Consider the following 17,608-nt stretch of genomic DNA (forward strand, 5'->3'; position numbering starts at 1 on the left):
CAAGAATATAAACATTTTGGAACCCTTGTGTATGGCTGGTAGGGAAAATAGCACAGCTGATGTGGGACACTGTGGGATGGCTCTTTGACAGTTAAACACAGAATTACCATACGACCCAGCAATTCTACTTTTAGGTATATGCCCAAAGGAATTGAAATCAGTCACCTGATTTGTACCCCTATGCTGACACCAGTGTTGTTCACAGTAGCCAAAAGGCAGAAACAACCCAAATGTCCATCAACAGACGAATGGATAAGCAAAACATGGTATATGCATATAAGGAAAGGTTGTTCTACCGCAAAAGGAATGCAGTTCTGATCCCCGCTACACCATGAATGAATCTTGAAGACATGATGCTAAGTAAAATAAGCCAGACAGCAAAGTACAGGTATCTCAGGATTCCACTTACACAAAGCACCTGGAACAGGCACGGAAGGAGGACTAGAGCTTACCAGGGGCTGAGGGGAAGGGAGGTGGGGAATTACTGCTTAATGGTTATCAAGTTGCTGTTTGGAGTAAAGGAAAAGGTTTAGAAAGAGAGTGGTAATGGTCACACAGCAGTGTGACCGTATTTCAGGCCACTGAATTATACACTCAGAAATGGACAAAGGGGGAAATTTTATGTTATGTATATTTTACGACCGTTAAAAAAACAAACAAACTCCCCAGCTGATTTCGAGGCAGTCCACGGAGCGGTTGTGGAGAACCACTGGACTAGTTTACCATACAGCTCTTAAGGTTTCGGAGGCTTAAAAAAGCCAAAGTGTTTGCGTGGCGTTAAGTTAAAACAAACCACAGGGCCTCCAAGTCTGTTTTGGTATCTGCCTGAGCCAAAAGGCCTCACTCTGATGAAAGCGGTGAATCGTCAGGCCTTTCTCCAGGGAGGGTGGCAGATTGGGGGTATTTCAGCTTCTGTTGCCCACTTCTACAAATCACTTACGGGGAACTTCATTTCTCAGCGTCGAAGCTACCCAACAGAAGCCAACAGACTCCCCACCTTGTAACTCTGGACTTGCAACCATCTCCGAAAGGTGGGAAAGGAGGAAGGGGACTACAGTATGGGTCTACGAGTGGGTTCCCTCAATAGCAAAGCCTGAGACAAAGGCTGGGGTGCGGGTAGGTTTCTTTGGGAAACGATCCCAGGGAGGAGTGAGCGATGGAGGGATAAACAAGGAAGTAGTGTGAGTCTATTCTAAGAAGCGTTATTTAGTTGGACACCTCGATGGACACCAAAAAGTCCCGCAGGACATTTTGAGAAGCTGTACGATCCAGTAGCCAGAACTATCCACCTATGGACTGAGAAGAGAAAATATTTACACTTCTGCTCAGTTCCTTAATGTCAAAAACAGCCTTACGGGCAGTAACTTCTCACGTTACACACTTGGGTTTGAGAGTGTGAAGAGTCAGAGAAGAGTCAGGGCAGGAAGCAAGAGGCAAGTGGCCCACGGCCAAGACCCAAAGAGAGGCATCATCAGGCAGCAGCAGGCTGGAGCTCTTGGATTCCCTGGGTGGCCTCATTGGAAAAGCAGCGGGTGCAGTAAGAGGCAGGGAGGGTGTGAAGCTGTGTACAGGAGGGGTTCGGGGGTTACAAAATGATCCTGCAGCTCCAACCAAGTTTGCAATTCTCGCACAGATCCACCATCTCAAAAGGACCTCAAAAGGGCTGCCTACGAACACCGTTATCAATACACAGACTTGCCTACACTCAGAGGAATATGGCAGAGGGTTGCCTGGGAGAAGAGGTAATACTGCTCGTAGTTTTCGTGCATTCGATTTTTAAGTTGGAACCCCCGTAAACCAAAACAAATGAAAAAAAAAAATTATTCTCTCCATGATTCATTTATCCCAAGTAGGGTTCTTTTCCCCCAATCTCCCCTAGTTTCTAAAATTAGGAGCACCTATTTCCCTGTGTGTATGTGTGTGTGGTGGGGAGTTGCAATCTGCAACTCAGTGGTTCTCAAAGTGTGGCCCAAAGTAGCCTCATCATCATCACCTGGAAACTTGTCAGAAATGCAGATTCTTAGGCTGGTCTACCCCAGACTTCCGGGATCAGGCCCTCTGGGGGGCAGGGCCCAGCGCTCCGAGGAGACATCCAGGTGATTCTGATGCACGCTGCCTGAAAACACTTAATGAATCCATCACATGCTCTCAACCAGGTCTTTAGAATCTTCTAGTAGAGAAAGAGGCATGAAACCCTGGCTCAGTTTTTACTTAAATATCAGCAAACACTGAGGATGCCTGCATTCGTTTTTTTAGGGCTCCTGTCAAAAATTACCACACACCTATGAGCACTGGGTAACATAGAGAATTGCCGAATCTCTACATTGGACACCTGAAACCAATATAACACTGGATGTTAACTATACTGGCATAAAAATTTAAAAAACAAAGAAACCCCTCAGAATAAAAACGAACACCCAAACCAAATTATCACAAACTCCGTGGCTTACAACAATAGAAATTTTTTCGCTCACAGTTCTGGAGACCAGATGTCTAAAAGGAAGGTGTTGGGAGGGCCACACTCCCTCCAAAGACTCTCAAGGAGAGTCCTTCCAGCTTCTGGTGTCTTCCAGCTTCTGGTGGCTCTCGGTGTCCCCCGGCTTAGGGGCCACCTTATCGTAGTCTCCACGTGACCTTCACAGGGTCTTGTCTGTGAGTCTCCCTGTGCACCCTTCTCGCTCCTTTCTCTTACATGAACACCAGTCACCGGCTGCAGGGCCTGCCCTAAATCTCGCGAGATCTCATCTGGAAATCCTTAACTTAATTACATTGCAAGGGCCCTCTAATAGAGGTCACATTCACAGGTACTGGGGCTAAGGCTTGGACTTATCTTTTAGGGGGTTAAAATTCAACCAACTACAGTGTCCAGCATACCAGAATCCAAATCTTCATAGAACTCCCCAGTTTTGTTGGTGTATTTTCCACAAATAAGGAAACCTAAAATCCACATTTAGTCATTGTTTTCCCCTCCTTGGGCTACAGGCTGACAGAATCACAGGTAATTGGGTTGTTAATCATCTAGCGTGGAGAACAAACGTTGTCACCCACACTGATGCTCCAAAGTACAATGACTCAGTGCCCCCGGCTGCTCAAATGTGCCCGTCTCCCTCCTTCACCCCAGATGTCCAAGAAGCATGTTAATTAATCACATCCAAATGCCTGGTGGCTCACAGGGGATGCTTGCCCCGTGAAGCTGAAGGACCCAGTTACTACTTCAAATGCTCACCGCCCTGGAAATCTGCCACCTGTGCTCCAAAGCGAGCACCTGCTATGTGCCAACCTTGTGTCCCAGGGGCCACTGTGGCTCCTGATTGCAATGCCCTGTTCTCCGATATAGCAGTGGGGGAAATATGGCTTCCTCTCTGCCACATTACCCAAAAGGTGGAAACATCCTCTCTCAACTTACGCACAAGTCCAAACCTGTCCAGGTTCTCCAAAGGAGTCAGTTCTTCATTGAGTGGTGCAGGGCCAACGTCCTATATAACTCCGGGACACCACTCATACTCTATCCCCTGAGAATTGTGCCCTCGTGGGCCATGACTGCCGACCCCTGACATGGCCAGAGAGTGCATCCACACTTGGGATCTCTCCATACCTCAGAATCTTGACTATATCCATCTGGACTATAAAGGAAATCCTTCCTTCCCCCAGAAATAACATATGCCCAGGTCAACCGGCAATGGGCAATTCCACTGCCTTCTTGGGAAGTGCCATCCCAGCCTCATTCTTGAGAATGTGGTCTAACCCCATGGCACAGAATGACAAATTCCAAAAGCTCTGACGTCCCAACAGGTCCCAAATTAAACACAAGTTCAACGTATCCATGACATCCTTGTTACAAGTATAACGAGTGAAAGACATTTGTAGGCATTCGACACCACGGTGTTGGAAACCAACAGAGTTGTTAAGAAAGGAAAGTAAACTTTCTTATGTACTTGCCCAATGTCAACCAAAAGGTGCCATCTGGAAATGGCATAAATACGCACTGGCCGCCAGCAATGGCCAACTTTGTGGGGGCTTTTAAAATTTTAAAATTCCAGTTAGTTAACATACAGGGGAATATTAGCTTCACGCGTACAATAGAGTGATTCTGCACTTCCCTACAACACCCAGGGCTCATCACAGCAAGTGCAGTCCTTGGTCACTATCACCTCTTTCACCTGTCCCCATCAGACTTCCCTTCTGGCAACTATCAGTTTGTTCTCTATAGTTAAGAGTCTGTTTCTCGGTTTGCCTCTTTCTCTCTTTTATTTTTTCCTTTGCCTCGTTTGTTTTTTAAATTCCACCTATGACTGAAATCATATGGTATTTGTCCTTCTCTGACTGATTTCTCTTAGCATAATACTCTCTAGCTCCATCCATGTCCTTGCAAATGTCAAGATATCGTTCTTTTTGATGGCTGAGTTATACTCCACTGTATATACACACCCCCTTTTCTTTCTTTTTTTTTATTATTTTAGAGAGAGAGAGAGAGAGAGCACGTGAGTGGGGAGCGGGGTGGAGGGAAAGAGAGAGAATCTTAAGCAGGCTTCAAGCTCAGCATGGAACCCAATGTTGGGCCTTGATCTCACAACCAGGAGGTGAGCAATATAATAAATGTGCTCGGATCATGACCTGAGCCAAAATTGAACACTCAACCAACCGAGCCACCCAGGCACCCTTATACCACCTCTTGTTTATCCATTCATCTGTCAAAGGATGCTTGGGTGGTTTCCATAATTTGTCTTGAGTAGATAATGCTGCTATAAACATTGGGGTGCATATATCCCTTTGGATTAGTCTTTTTGTATTCTTTGGGTAAGTACCTAGTGGTGCCATTTCTGGATTGTGGTTCTTTTTTTTTTTTTTTAATTTTTTGAAGAACCTCCATACTTTTTTCCAGCATGGCTGCACCAGTTTGCATCCCCATCAACAAGCACTGGCCAACTTTGAGTCTCCCTGAGGCTCACAGAGACGGATGCTGTATGGATCAGATCCAAAGTCTTGATTACGTGGTTCCCATTCTTCCCCAGATTATCCTGGTTGGAAGAGAGTGAAAGGAAATGATGTGGTGTTTCACTGGGAAAATAAACAGGCCTATACCATTTGCAGTTCCACCAGCATGTCCAAAGAGACCTTCTCTTCTCCCTCTACAGCTCCTATCCTTCCTCCAGCAGAGCCAGTCCCCAGACTGGGAAGTTGGGTGATGAATTTCACCTAACAGTAAAGAAGCTTGACAGGAGCAAGGAGAGGAAGAAGTAACCAGAACCAACCAGCTGACCCAATGAGCATTTCTTTCCTCAGCTCAGCCTGCTTGAGCTTCCTTTGTACCCACTCTCCTCTTAGTAAATGAGAATATCTCTTTGCCTCTCATGTTTTGTGTCTTTTTTCTTTCTGGGGCATAGAGAAAGCAACAAATGTGCCCAATGGCACATTTGGACAGAGCCAAGAGATAAGATGTGAACCGCCTGAATCTGTTCCCATTTAAGGGATCCTGGGGCTGCAGAAGGCCACAGCTACCGAAAGAAATATCCCCACACCAGTAAAGCACTCTACCTTCTGGCTGGTTCCTATTGCCCATCTTCAATGGCTCTGCCACACTAGCTCTTCTCACCAGACTTTCCAGCTTTTCTTCCCAATTCTTCCCTTCCAATGCCCACTGTTCCGGTCACACTGGACAGTTCAGGACCTCAGCTTCCCTTGCTTAGATTGATGGATGGACGCAACAGTCTCTGCCCCAGCTCTCAATTTTCCTTTCACTCCTAAAGTATCCTGCATTCTGCTGGCAGAGTAAGCTTTCTACAGAACAAACCGAATTCCTTCACGTCCTTTCTTAAGAACCTTAAAGCCTCCTCACTGCCCAGAGGATGAAGCTCACTCTTTTGCCTGGCACCCAAAACCTTTCAGTGCCCACCCCATGTGTCTCTCCAACGCTGTCTCCTGGCGACAAGGCTCCTAGCCACACTAACGGCACAGCACTCCCAGCACACATCACACTGTTTCGTACTGGGGAGCTTTGTGAAACCTCTGTGGGTTCCTCTGCCTTTCCATATCATCTTCACCTGCCGAACTGCACATCCTTTAAAATCGAACCCAAATAGTTCCTCTGAGAACCCTTTATGTGTATTCTCCTTGTTAGACCTCTGACCGTGAATTCCTCAAGGTCAGAAGTGATAGGTATCCTTTTAAGTATGTTCTGTACCGAGTACCTTGGCTGTACCTGGGAAGTTCTTAACGAAATTTGGGGAAAGAATGTTTTATTGAGCATTTACTATAGATCAGACCCTCTGCTAAGGGGGCCCTAAATATAGAAGCATTTAATAATGAAAATTCTTAGGATGCTCTTTGGATCTGAATGGTAAATGCGCTCTTTCCTATTACAGCAGCCTTACTTCTTTGAAGTTTAATTGCAACACTTAAGATTTGTCACAGGGGTTGACAGCACATACACATTCCTGTATGTGTCTCATTTTAGCAAAAAATTTATTTCTAAAAAGTAAAAAAGCACTATTTAAAGCACGGTTTTTAGTTGAGTGTAGTCGATACCCAATGTTCCATTTATTTCAGGCGTACAACATAGTGATCACCTTGTCTTTATGTTATGCTGAAAAGCGGTGTTTTTATAAACCTTTTGTATATACAACAAACCCTTAAATAGAGATCTTTGGTGGGTTTATTCTAATGCAACCCATCTTTTTGCCTTACTATACATGCAATTCCTAAAAACATAGATCCTTACACATGCCCATCCATGTGGGCATGTTATTAATATTCTTCCGGGGTATAGTGGGGCAGGCCCTGGGTCCAGGAGACCACGCTACTGAAAGCAGAACATTTCTCACGCAGCTGTTATCCCTGACCACTTAACCACTACACTTCTGTCCTTTGTGATGGAAGATGATGGATGCGAAGGAGAGAAGGTGTGCTTACAGCCCAAGTTTCTTTCTCATCGGGCGAGGTCTCAGAGAAGGGAGTGAGAAGAGAAAAATCATGCATCCAACTGAAATAAAAAAAAAAATAGAACTGGCAAACATGCACAAACTATGACAGCTCCCTTAATTTCATTCCAGGGAATGGGGCTCGAACAAAAATTAACGTCTACTGCTTAGAAGCCTGCTCATGAGTGCAATCATCTGAGAAGAGAGAGTGTGCTTGGCTCAATCCAGTGCTAAGTTTTCCCCTGGATACTATCATCATTCTTGACAAAGACCCATTCAGAAGATGCAGGGAGACATATCCTGTCCAGATTTCAAACTTGTGGAGCCCTGAGTGCTGGGGTCTGGAGGTGGCTGTGCCCTCCCTGCCTTTCCCCCTTCCCTGTTGGTCCAGGTGACTCAAGTTCTCAGCTGAAATCTAGATTCCGCAAGGGAGGCACACTCTTGCCTAGGTGAAGGAAGCACGAAGGCCCCTTCTGCAGTGCTTCTGTGACATTTCGAAGGCGGTTGTGTTATTTGTCATTATACCTGTTATTTATCTGGATGGCCCAGCTAACAGAAACAAGTCTTTGCTATCCCTCATGGGTCACTGGCCCGTCTTCAGGGCAGGAAGTGGAAGACAGAAGCAGGAGACCCGCCAAGGTAGCAAATGAAGACTTGGACGCCTCCAATGTTCCCGCTCTCTGGGGACCTGTTTCTTCCCAGGCTTCTTCCATAGCTGGTTCTTTACAGGGCATGTCACTGCCCACACTAAAGGTTTTATTTTCAGCTGTCAGCACACAAGGTTGAAACCTTGTTTGTGCCCTGGTTGGTGTGCCTGGGAATTGTGCAGAGCTCTTGGCCTCAGTCTTTGGTGGTGGTGGAGGGGGGGGTGGTAGAGAACCACCCTGATGATATCAGGAGGACTCCTTTCAGGGGAAAATATGCTTCTGGTATCTCATGGGTGAGCTTGGGTCCCCTCAAACCTGGCCAAGCAGTGGAGGGACTGCCAGAGGCACAAAGGCAGGACTGGATGATGGAGAAGTTCTCCGCACCCCAGCTCCCTGAGGGGGGTCGGCTCTGTATTTACAGCTGCTGGGTGCCGCTGCTATGGGGTGGTTAGGGGAGGAGGGTGCTGCTGGGAGAGGGGTAATCTAAAGCTGTGCACATGTACCACTGCCCCTCTGAGCACCCAGCACTGTTTGGATACTACCCTGTGTGGTCTTGGCCAATAATCTGGGGATCAGATGGAAGAAGCAAGCTTTTGTCCGGAGTCTCTGGGCCAGTCCAGGGCAGACTTCAGTTAGGACTGCTGGGGAGCATCTCTCTGCAGATGCAGTTAGCCCCTGGCTGGGGATATTTAATACACGGTTGGCTAGCAAGCCATCTCCAAAACCACTGAAAGAAAACAAAGAAACGAACAAAACTCCAGGAAATTGACTCATGAGTAGATTAGGAGAAGCCCATGGAAGGAAATAGCTTTTCCTAAGAATGAACTCGGACAGGGAGGAGGGTAGGGGTCATCGGCTCAGTTTGTAAGAAACAGGGAGGTGGGAATCTCCAAGGCGAAGCAGCAGAGGTGAATGGTGAAGCAATTAATCGGGGGCTCCAGGGAAGTGGGGTTTACAGAGTTAATCTATCGGGGGATACTTGGACCTTTTGCCATGCATTCTTTTTTATACTGGATAACTCAGATAACTAGATAATTGCAATTTTTTCTTTCTGCAGGCCAAACTTGGGCTTTAAAAAAGGACAAGAAAGAAAAGCAAAGAGCTCCAAGAAAACAGGAAATTTGTCTACCTTATTCACTGCTTTATCCCCAACCCTAGAATAATGCACACAGTAGGTGCTCAATAGATACCTGAAGAACAAATATGCTCTTCAATGAATTAAGCTTAGTGGTTTCCCTCCACAGCTCTGCTTTTGTGCAGAGGAGGAAGTCTTTCCCTGTCTTTCTAGGGCAGCACTTGGGTTGGAGGAGGGCTCCATGAGATCTAGATACTCATGCCATGGGTCATTTCAATTATTTAATTAGTTCTTTTATTCTTTTTGTTCAACAAATATTTATTGAAAACCTGCTCTCTATATGCACTGAGTAAGCTTAGCATGTGTAAATGCAATGGTGTACCTACACACCTGCTTGGAGTAGACAATCTTGTAGAATGTAGTTCTCTAAGCCCATTATCAAGGTCGGAGGCTTAAATAACCCAGTAATTTAACCAAAACAAGCAACCAACAAACGAAATCAACCAAGCCAGTGAACAAAGGAGGTTAATCCAAAGCCTTGGCCCTTTAGGCCTTCAGAACTTCTCGTGGCCATCAACTGACTCAACATGACCAGATCATCCAGACTAGAAAGAACCTTGAGAGGTCATTTTAGATTTGTTCCCACGTATTACTCACAATAGGCTGGGTTATGCTGTAGCAACAAATTAACCCTGAAATCTCTACCATTTAATACAACAAAGGTGTATTTCTTGTTTACACAAGACTTGTTGTGGATGGCTTCTTCCATAGAGTGACGCAGGGAGATCTGCTTCTGTCCAGTGACTCAGCATCTCAACCTGAGGCATCCAGATCACGTGGCTTGGGAGGAGAAATGGTAGGCAAATGAAATGCATAGGGGTGATTCACAGCATTAGTCTGGAGGTGACACCTCACTTCCTCTCAGTTCTTTGGCCAGCACTAGTCACATGACTCCACCCAGCCACAAGGGGGCTGGGAGTGGAAGGGAACACAGGCTCATTCAATGTGCATTAAATGTTGCAGACATGCCCATTCTTTATACAACACTTCTTGTGAATTATTGTGCAGAATTGAGAAACAACTTTGACACAGTTGACATGATATTTAGGGGACAGATTTTGCAAATAAATGAGCCAATTTCTTTCCTGGTTCCTTTTTAAAAAAATTTTTTTAAAATGTGTATTCGTTTTTGAGACAGAGAGAGAGAGAGCATGAGCAGGAGAGAAGCAGAGAGATAGAGGGAGACACAGAATACCCAGTGGGCTCTAGGCCCTGAGCTGTCAGCACAGAGCCCAATGTGGAGCTGGAACCCACGAACTGTGAGATCATGACCTGAGCCAAAATCGGGACGCTTAACCAACTGAGCCACCCAGGCTCAGCCACCCCTTTCCTGGGTTCTTTATCTGGGAATAATTTTGAAATGAAAGGAATATAGTTCTTGCCTCTCTTTCTAGATCAGAAGAATTCACTACTGACTTTGGTGGGGGTCCATAGTTCTTGGATCTCTCTTATTGGCTAGGAAAATGTCATCTCACACTGTGTATTTTCAGGTGACAAGGTCTGTTTTTCCAATGTGGCAAAAAGAAATGAAAGAAAACTCTAGATTGTAGAACAAGTAAACTGGTTTCAATATCTCTAAAAATATTGTGGCAAGAGCATTATCTACCTTTTTAAATTTTTTAAAATTAAAAAAATTTTAAATGTATTTTTAATAAAATAATTTATTTTAAAATTATTTTTAAAAATAACTTACTGTCAAATTGGCTAACATACAGTGTGTAAAGTGTGCTCTTGGTTTTGGGGGTAGATTCCCGTGGTTCATCGCTTACATACAACATCCAGTGCTCATCCCAACAAGTGCCCTCCTCGATGCCCATCACCCACTTTCCCCTCTCCCCCGCCCTCCGATCAACCCGCAGTTTGTTCTCTGTATTTAAGAGTCTCTTATGGTTTGCCTCCCTCCCTCTCTGTTTGTAACTATTTTTTTTTCCACCTTCCCTTTCCTCATGGTCTAAGAGCCTAGATCTCCATCAACTGGTGAATGGATAAAGAAGATGTGGTTTATACATACAATGGAATACTAACCTGGCAATGAGAAAGTATGAACTCCTGCCATTTGCAGCAACGTGGATGGAACTGGAGGGTATTATGCTAAGTGAAATAAGTCAGTCAGAGAAAGATATCAAATGTTTTCACTCATATGTGGAACTTGAGAAGCTTATCTACCTTTTTTTTAATTTTAAGTTTGTTTATTTTTAAGAGAGAGAGAGAAAGCGGGGGAGAGGCTGAGAGAGTGGGAGACCGAGGATCTTAAGCGGGTTCTGTGCTGACAGCAGAACGATCGCGGCGGGGCTCAAACTCACCAACCATGAGATCATGACCTGAGCTGAAGCTGGACGCTCAACTCAGTGAGCCACCCAGGTGCCCCAACATCATCTACCTTTTGAATGCACACCGTTGCAAACCTTTGTCTGTGGGGCTCCTGTTTACTATAAATAGAGTTGATTTTATCTGAAATGTTGGAAAAACATTTGCTTTGGCTAGGCTCACTTTTCATTACTAGGTAGAAAGCATCAACTTCTTTTTTTGTGTTTCTTCTGCCATTAGGGCTTTTATTAAGTGTTGTACCATTTATTTCTAATTCAGCTGTAGATTTCTATTATCCACTAAGTGTGCTTGGATTCTGTTCTGGCTTGCTCAGGCACATTTTCCAATAAACAACGGTGGTGTAATTAGCACTAGACCCATGAAAGAAGTATGTTGAAATATGGTAATTTATTCCATTTGCTGATATAAGTTTATTCCCGGGTAGCATTTTTCCAGATCAATACGGATTTGATTTTCTTAAACCCTCACTTCCTAGTGATGGATCTTTCATTATATCATAAATCATCTGGTTATAATTCAGTGGCATAAGCCCTTCACTTTAGATTTTGCATTTATAGTTGATAGTACTTGAAATGTTGGTGGCTTCATTATGGAGTCTAAGGGCACTATTACTCCTTGAAATTGGAAAATAGTATGCTTAGCTGGAGTTAAAAAAAAAAACAATTTGGGGTAAATTCAGTAATGCAAACCTGATCACAGCCACTGATAGGGGGCTTGGAGTGAAATTTTGCCTCGTAGCAACTCATCATCCAGAGGAAAAAAGCCTTCACCTCAGAAGGAAAGCTGGAGTATCATAGGGAACTTGAACACTCAGGGATGTGTAAGACTCAGTCCGTGATCTCTCTTGGCCCTTTTTTTTTTTTTTTAAATTTTTTTTTTTTTAATGTTTATTAAAGACAGAGAGAGACAGAGCATGAACGGGAGAGGGTCAGAGAGAGGGAGACAAAGAATCTGAACCAGGCTCCAGGCTCCGAGCTGTCAGCCCAGAGCCCGACACGGGGCTCGAACTCACGGGCCGTGAGATCATGACCTCAGCCGAAGTCGGACGCCCAACCGACTGAGCCACCCAGGCGCCCCTCTCTTGGCCCTTTTAATTTACTGACCCAAGATCTTTAGGAATCTTCCTTTTGACATCCCTTCAAAATATTTTTTGAGCGTCTATTGTACGTTAGGCCCCATGAAAACCATGTGCAGGATAGTGGAGGTGCCACTATGGATAGAGAGAATCTGAAGATATATGCCAGGCCTTAAGAATTCACCTTTTCCGGGATGCCTGGGTGGCTCAGTCAGTTAAGCATCTGACTCTTGACTTCAGATCAGGTCATGATCTCACAGCGTGTGAGTTTGAGCCCCACATTGGGCTCTGCGCTGATGGTGTGGAACCCGCTTGGGATTCTCTCTCTCCCTCTCTCTCTCTGCCCCTCTCCTGCTCACTCTCTCTCTCAAAATAAATAAATAAATAAACCCAAAACAACAACAACAACAATCAGAATGCACCTTTCCTTTGGTCTTTCCTTGAGAGACAGTACAGATTTGATAGACTAAGTATAGATTTATAATATTTTTGGTTCCTGGATTGTGTTTCTTTGAATGCAATACTTGGCTGAGACTGGGCCAGCGGGAGTCGGGGGGTTTGGGGGCTGGAAAAACTTTCCCTTGAGAGGTGCCTCCAATTTGATAAATAGAGAACGAACGACTGTTTAGAAATACATCCAACAGATAACAGTCCGGGGTCTTCCCTGGGGATGTTATAGGATAGTTCTTACAGGAGATACATTTTGGGGTGTCCACTCACCCCAGGACTCTCTGTCTGAAAACTGTTTCCTCACCTGCAAACACTAGCACGCTGCCAGCAGGCTAGCACTAGGAGTCACCTCCTTTCCTCCGACAGGAAGGAGTGCCTGGTCCAAGTTGGGCTAACCAGAGGGTTTTTTCCGGAGAACAAGGGGTTCAATGTGGGGGATGGCCACTCAGGAGCTGTGGGGGCCACAGATGTCCATGAGCTCCTCAAACGCGCAAAAGCAAAGGCAGAAGACTAAGGAGACAACTGGAGGAAAACAGGTTCAAAAATTGGGATAGAACACTTTTGACCTCTTGTTGGCTTTCCTCTTCCTGGTTCCAGGCTCTCATGAAGAGGCTGCCCTTAGGTTCTTATAAGACACATATTACTCTGCAAAGAAATTCTGTTTCCTTATTGCTCAAGTTACCTTGAAGTAACTTTTGACCACGTGAAATCCAAAGAACGTGGCCTAAGACACCTGCCTTTTATGGCCCCAATTCCTCAGGTTATCGTGTTTACTTTCGGATACTTCTGGTCTCATCTGTTGGCTAACTTGTTTCGTGTTAATGGCACAAAGTTGCCCATCAGCCTTGATGATCTGTTTTCTCTCTAGAATCACCAACCGAGCAGGGGAACGAGTACCTGCTAGTATTTTGCCGAGAAAGCTCTTAAATCATCTCCTCTCCTGCCGGGTATGATTGTGTCATTTAACGGTTTAACCACCTCCCCCTAAACTTCAGCATGTGTTTGTTTTTGATTATTTATCTACGGCATCCTCCCAGAAGCTTTCGTTCTGGGGCTCTAGTCTTGACATCTCTCTCAGACAAAATTAGTTGTATTTAGAAGTTACCCTGGCATCGGTTTTCCAATGGGGCTGCAGTTTCTCACTGGGGGCCAAAAGTAAACCAGTGTCCACACCTATGGTAGATAAACATTTGAGAAGCCTCTTCCAGCGTGAAGCTTTGTAACACAAGCTGGACTGCATGCAACACAAAGGGCTCTCAGGGGACGGGTCTCCCATGGTGAGAGAGGCTCAGAGCCCTTTCTCCCAAGGGTGGCCTCAGATCCCTGAAGGTTTATGAAAAATGCAGTTTGCTGCTATAAACCTCCTGAATCAGACTTTCTAGGGATGGGGCCAGGACCTCTGGAATTACAAAATTACTACCAAGGTAATTTTGATGCATGGAACCCATTGGCTCTGAGCCGAGAGTAGCAATTCTCAGATCCAAATATAATTGTTAGACTGGATTTCACTGTAAGATTTTATATATATATATATATATATATATATATATATACACACACACACACATATATATATATATATATATATTCTGAAAAATTAAAGTCAGTTAAACTACACTTCTATTTGTGGAGACTGTCACTCCTGGGAAAAACTGAACATATCTCAGATCCTCCAAAATTGTATTATAAGCTCCAGGCTCAGATCTTTCCATCCTGACCACTGGGATCGATATCAGATTGTTCTGAAGCGGGTGGGACTGGCAGACATGTTTTTTGTTTGCTTTGGGAGAAGACAAACAGACAAACATAGGTTAAGTCAGAGATTTGTCATGTGTGGTCCTTAACCCTGCTGGACTGGAATGACTTGAAAGACCTTATTACAAAAGCATATTCTGGGCTTGACCCCAGAGCCACTGAACCAGACAGAACGTGAGTAGGACTAGGAGACTGGCTTCGTTTAGTAAATTGCAGGCATTTCTTACACGTGGTAAAGACGCAGGCCTTCCTGGGACGTCGCTAACTCCTGTTCAATGCTTCATTAAGATAAAATAAATGAGGCTGGGATACCAATGGCATCTACTTTCTGCTACTCTTTGAGTTGTTGATGATGATGGATAGTAATGGCAGCGACAGATAACGTTTCGAGCTCTTACAGTGGCAGACACAGAACTAGGAGGTTGACCTGCATTATTCCTGTAAACCCACACAACTCCATTACTCTCCCATTAGTGAGATAAAAACTGAGGCTCAAAGAGGACCGGCACATTTTCTGAGATGACACAACAAGTGGCCGAAATGGGATTAAACTGCTCAAGGGGAGCCAAATAAAAGGTGTGGGAGCTGCCATTCAGAATTCATCCTTCATGTATATATTTTTTCAAGTTTTATCTTTTTTTGGGAGAGAGAGAGAAAAGGCGTGAGTGCTGAAGGGGGAGAAAGAGAGGGAGAGCGAGAGAATCCCAAGTAGGCTCTGTGCTGTTAGCACAGACCCCGACACAGAGCTTGAACTCACGAACCAGGAGATCATCATAACCTGAGCTGAAGTCGGACAATTAACCTAGGTGCCCCCATCCTTCAGTGTGTTAATTAGGGTTGCAAGGAACACTTGAGTGCAAGTAAGAGCTGAAAAAAGCACGGGTGGCTCAGTCGGTTAGGCGTCCGACTTCATGATCTCATGAAGCGTCCTGATCTCACGGTTCGTGGTTCGAGCCCCGCATCGGGGGGGATTCTGTGTCTTCCTCTCTCTCTGCCCCTCATCCACCCTGTGTGTCTCTCTCAAAAATAAACATTAAAAAAAAAAGTTGATGAAAGTGCATGATGTAATGATACACAAGCACAGGGTGTGGGAAGGACCTAAATCGCGTGCTGATCCTAGAAGAGTACCTCTGGGGCAGGAAGTGGAATGTGTTCAGTGGAATGTGAGGAAGTCCCAGGGACCAGCTCCTGTGGGTCACATGTGATCTCCCTGGGGTCACATGCATCTGTATTCTTGGTCCTGCTCTCTGCCTGAGCTTCTGCTCCTCCATCCTTCATCCTGCCCTGATGCTTGTGGGTCCTGGCTGCCCTCCCTATACATCCTCCCGGCTTCAGCCTGCATTGCCAACAGCCTCAGTCTCTCAGGATTCCTTAGTTTACATTTTGGAGAGAGGGAGCCTGGTCCATTTTACTGGTTTGTGTTACATCACTTATAGATTGCTGGCTAGGTGCCACTCTCGACTCCAATCATTTTGGCTGGAGAGGAGGAAGAGGGGGGTCATATAGTAAAACCATGGCTGCCTGAGGGCCATGGTCCCCAGGAAGGTCTGTGAACAGAACAAGCACGGTAATTGTCATTTCCAACACAACTCGAGTCTTCATGCAAAGGCTCTCAGAAGGCCTTAGAAAGAAGTAAGTCTTGTCTGGAATGCCAAGTCCCCATGGTTAGGGTGGGTGACAATATTTGTTATTTCATATTTCATTCCTGGTGGCAAGTCGAGTTTGTAAGCTCCTTTAGGGTAAAGTTTTGTTTGTATGTTGCTGTATTCCAAGCACCTAGCATAGTGTCCAGCATTCAGCAGGTTCTCAATAAATATTTGTTGAAAGAATGTTATCACAGTTTTCCAGCAACTCCCGGATGTCATGGATCAGACACGGGAAAATCTGATTTACATACTGCTTTGGTCCTGGCTCCTAGACACTATGAACGCCACCCTAACCATAACATATTCGTGGACAGAATTCCCTAGATGACACATTTCCTTAAAAGCTAATACGGATATTTTGGAGTCACTTGTTTTCAACTCCTGCTAATAACTGAAAATTAACCATGTGGCCTGGGTAGGAATCGGTTTCTAGAATCCTCAAGGAACAGAGATGCTAAGAAAGCAAAACATTTAAACCGATGGTTCTTGGGGCGCTTGGGTGACTCGGTTGAGTGTCTCTTGATTTTGGCTCAGATCGCGATTTCACGGTTTGTGCGATCGAGCCCTGTGTTGGGCTTTGCGTCAAAATAAACAAACATTAAAAAAACAAAAACAAAAACAAAAACTGGTGATTCTCAACCAGGAGTGATTTTGTCCCCAAGGGACGTTCAACAATGTGTCGAGATATTTTTTAATTGTGGTAAAATAAAGATACAATTCACCATTTCTAAGTGCAGAGTTTGGTAGTATGTTGTACCAACAACTGCCAGATTTTTCCTTTTGAAAAACTGGAACTTTATACCCATTACATAACTCCCAGTTCTCCTCTCCTCTCAGCCCTTTGGAAACCCCCATTCTATTTTTCATCGCTACGAATCTACCCTTGGTGTCTCGGGTCAGTGGAGTTAGGAATTATTGGCCTTTTTGTGACTGGTTCATTTCACTGCACAGGAGGTCCTCTAGGTTCATCTATGTTGTAGCATGGGACGGGATTTTCTTCTTTTTAAGACTGAATGACACGGCACGCTATATGTCTACACCACATCTCGTTCATCCGTTTGCCCACTAATGGACATGTGGGTCGCTTCCACCTTTTAGCTATTGTGGATAATGCCACTACGAGCGCAGGGGCGCTCCTATCCTTCTGAGGCCGTGCTTTTAATTCTCTTCAGTATCTGCCCACAAGTACGGTAGTTCGACGTTTAAATTAGTGAGAAACTGCTGTAGTGTTTTCCACAGAGGATGCACCATCTCCACAGTCTCATCCACGGTATACGAGGGTTGCGATTTCTTCGCGTCCTCACCCACACCTGTTTTTATCCTTTATTTTTTTGACAGCAGCCATCGTATGGGCGTGATGCACGGAGAGATTTTTGGTTGTCACAACTCGGAACAGGGGGTACCTACCACGAGCATCTAGAGCGTAGAAAGGTCAGCGATGTTGCCAACCTTCCTACAAGGCACAGGTCAGTCCTCCGCCACAAAGAACGAACTGATTCTAACCGTCGATAGTGCTGAAGTTGAAAAATCCGATCCGCACTGTCAGGTTCATCCTCCATAGGAAATCTTACCTCCAGACATGTGCAGCCTCTGTCTTCTTTGTTGAGCCACTCAAAGGCAGAGATTTCAAAAAAACCCGGAAAGGGAGGGAGGGC

This window comes from Panthera leo, chromosome A2, assembly GCF_018350215.1.
Source record: "Panthera leo isolate Ple1 chromosome A2, P.leo_Ple1_pat1.1, whole genome shotgun sequence".
Taxonomy (NCBI): Eukaryota; Metazoa; Chordata; class Mammalia; order Carnivora; family Felidae; genus Panthera; species Panthera leo.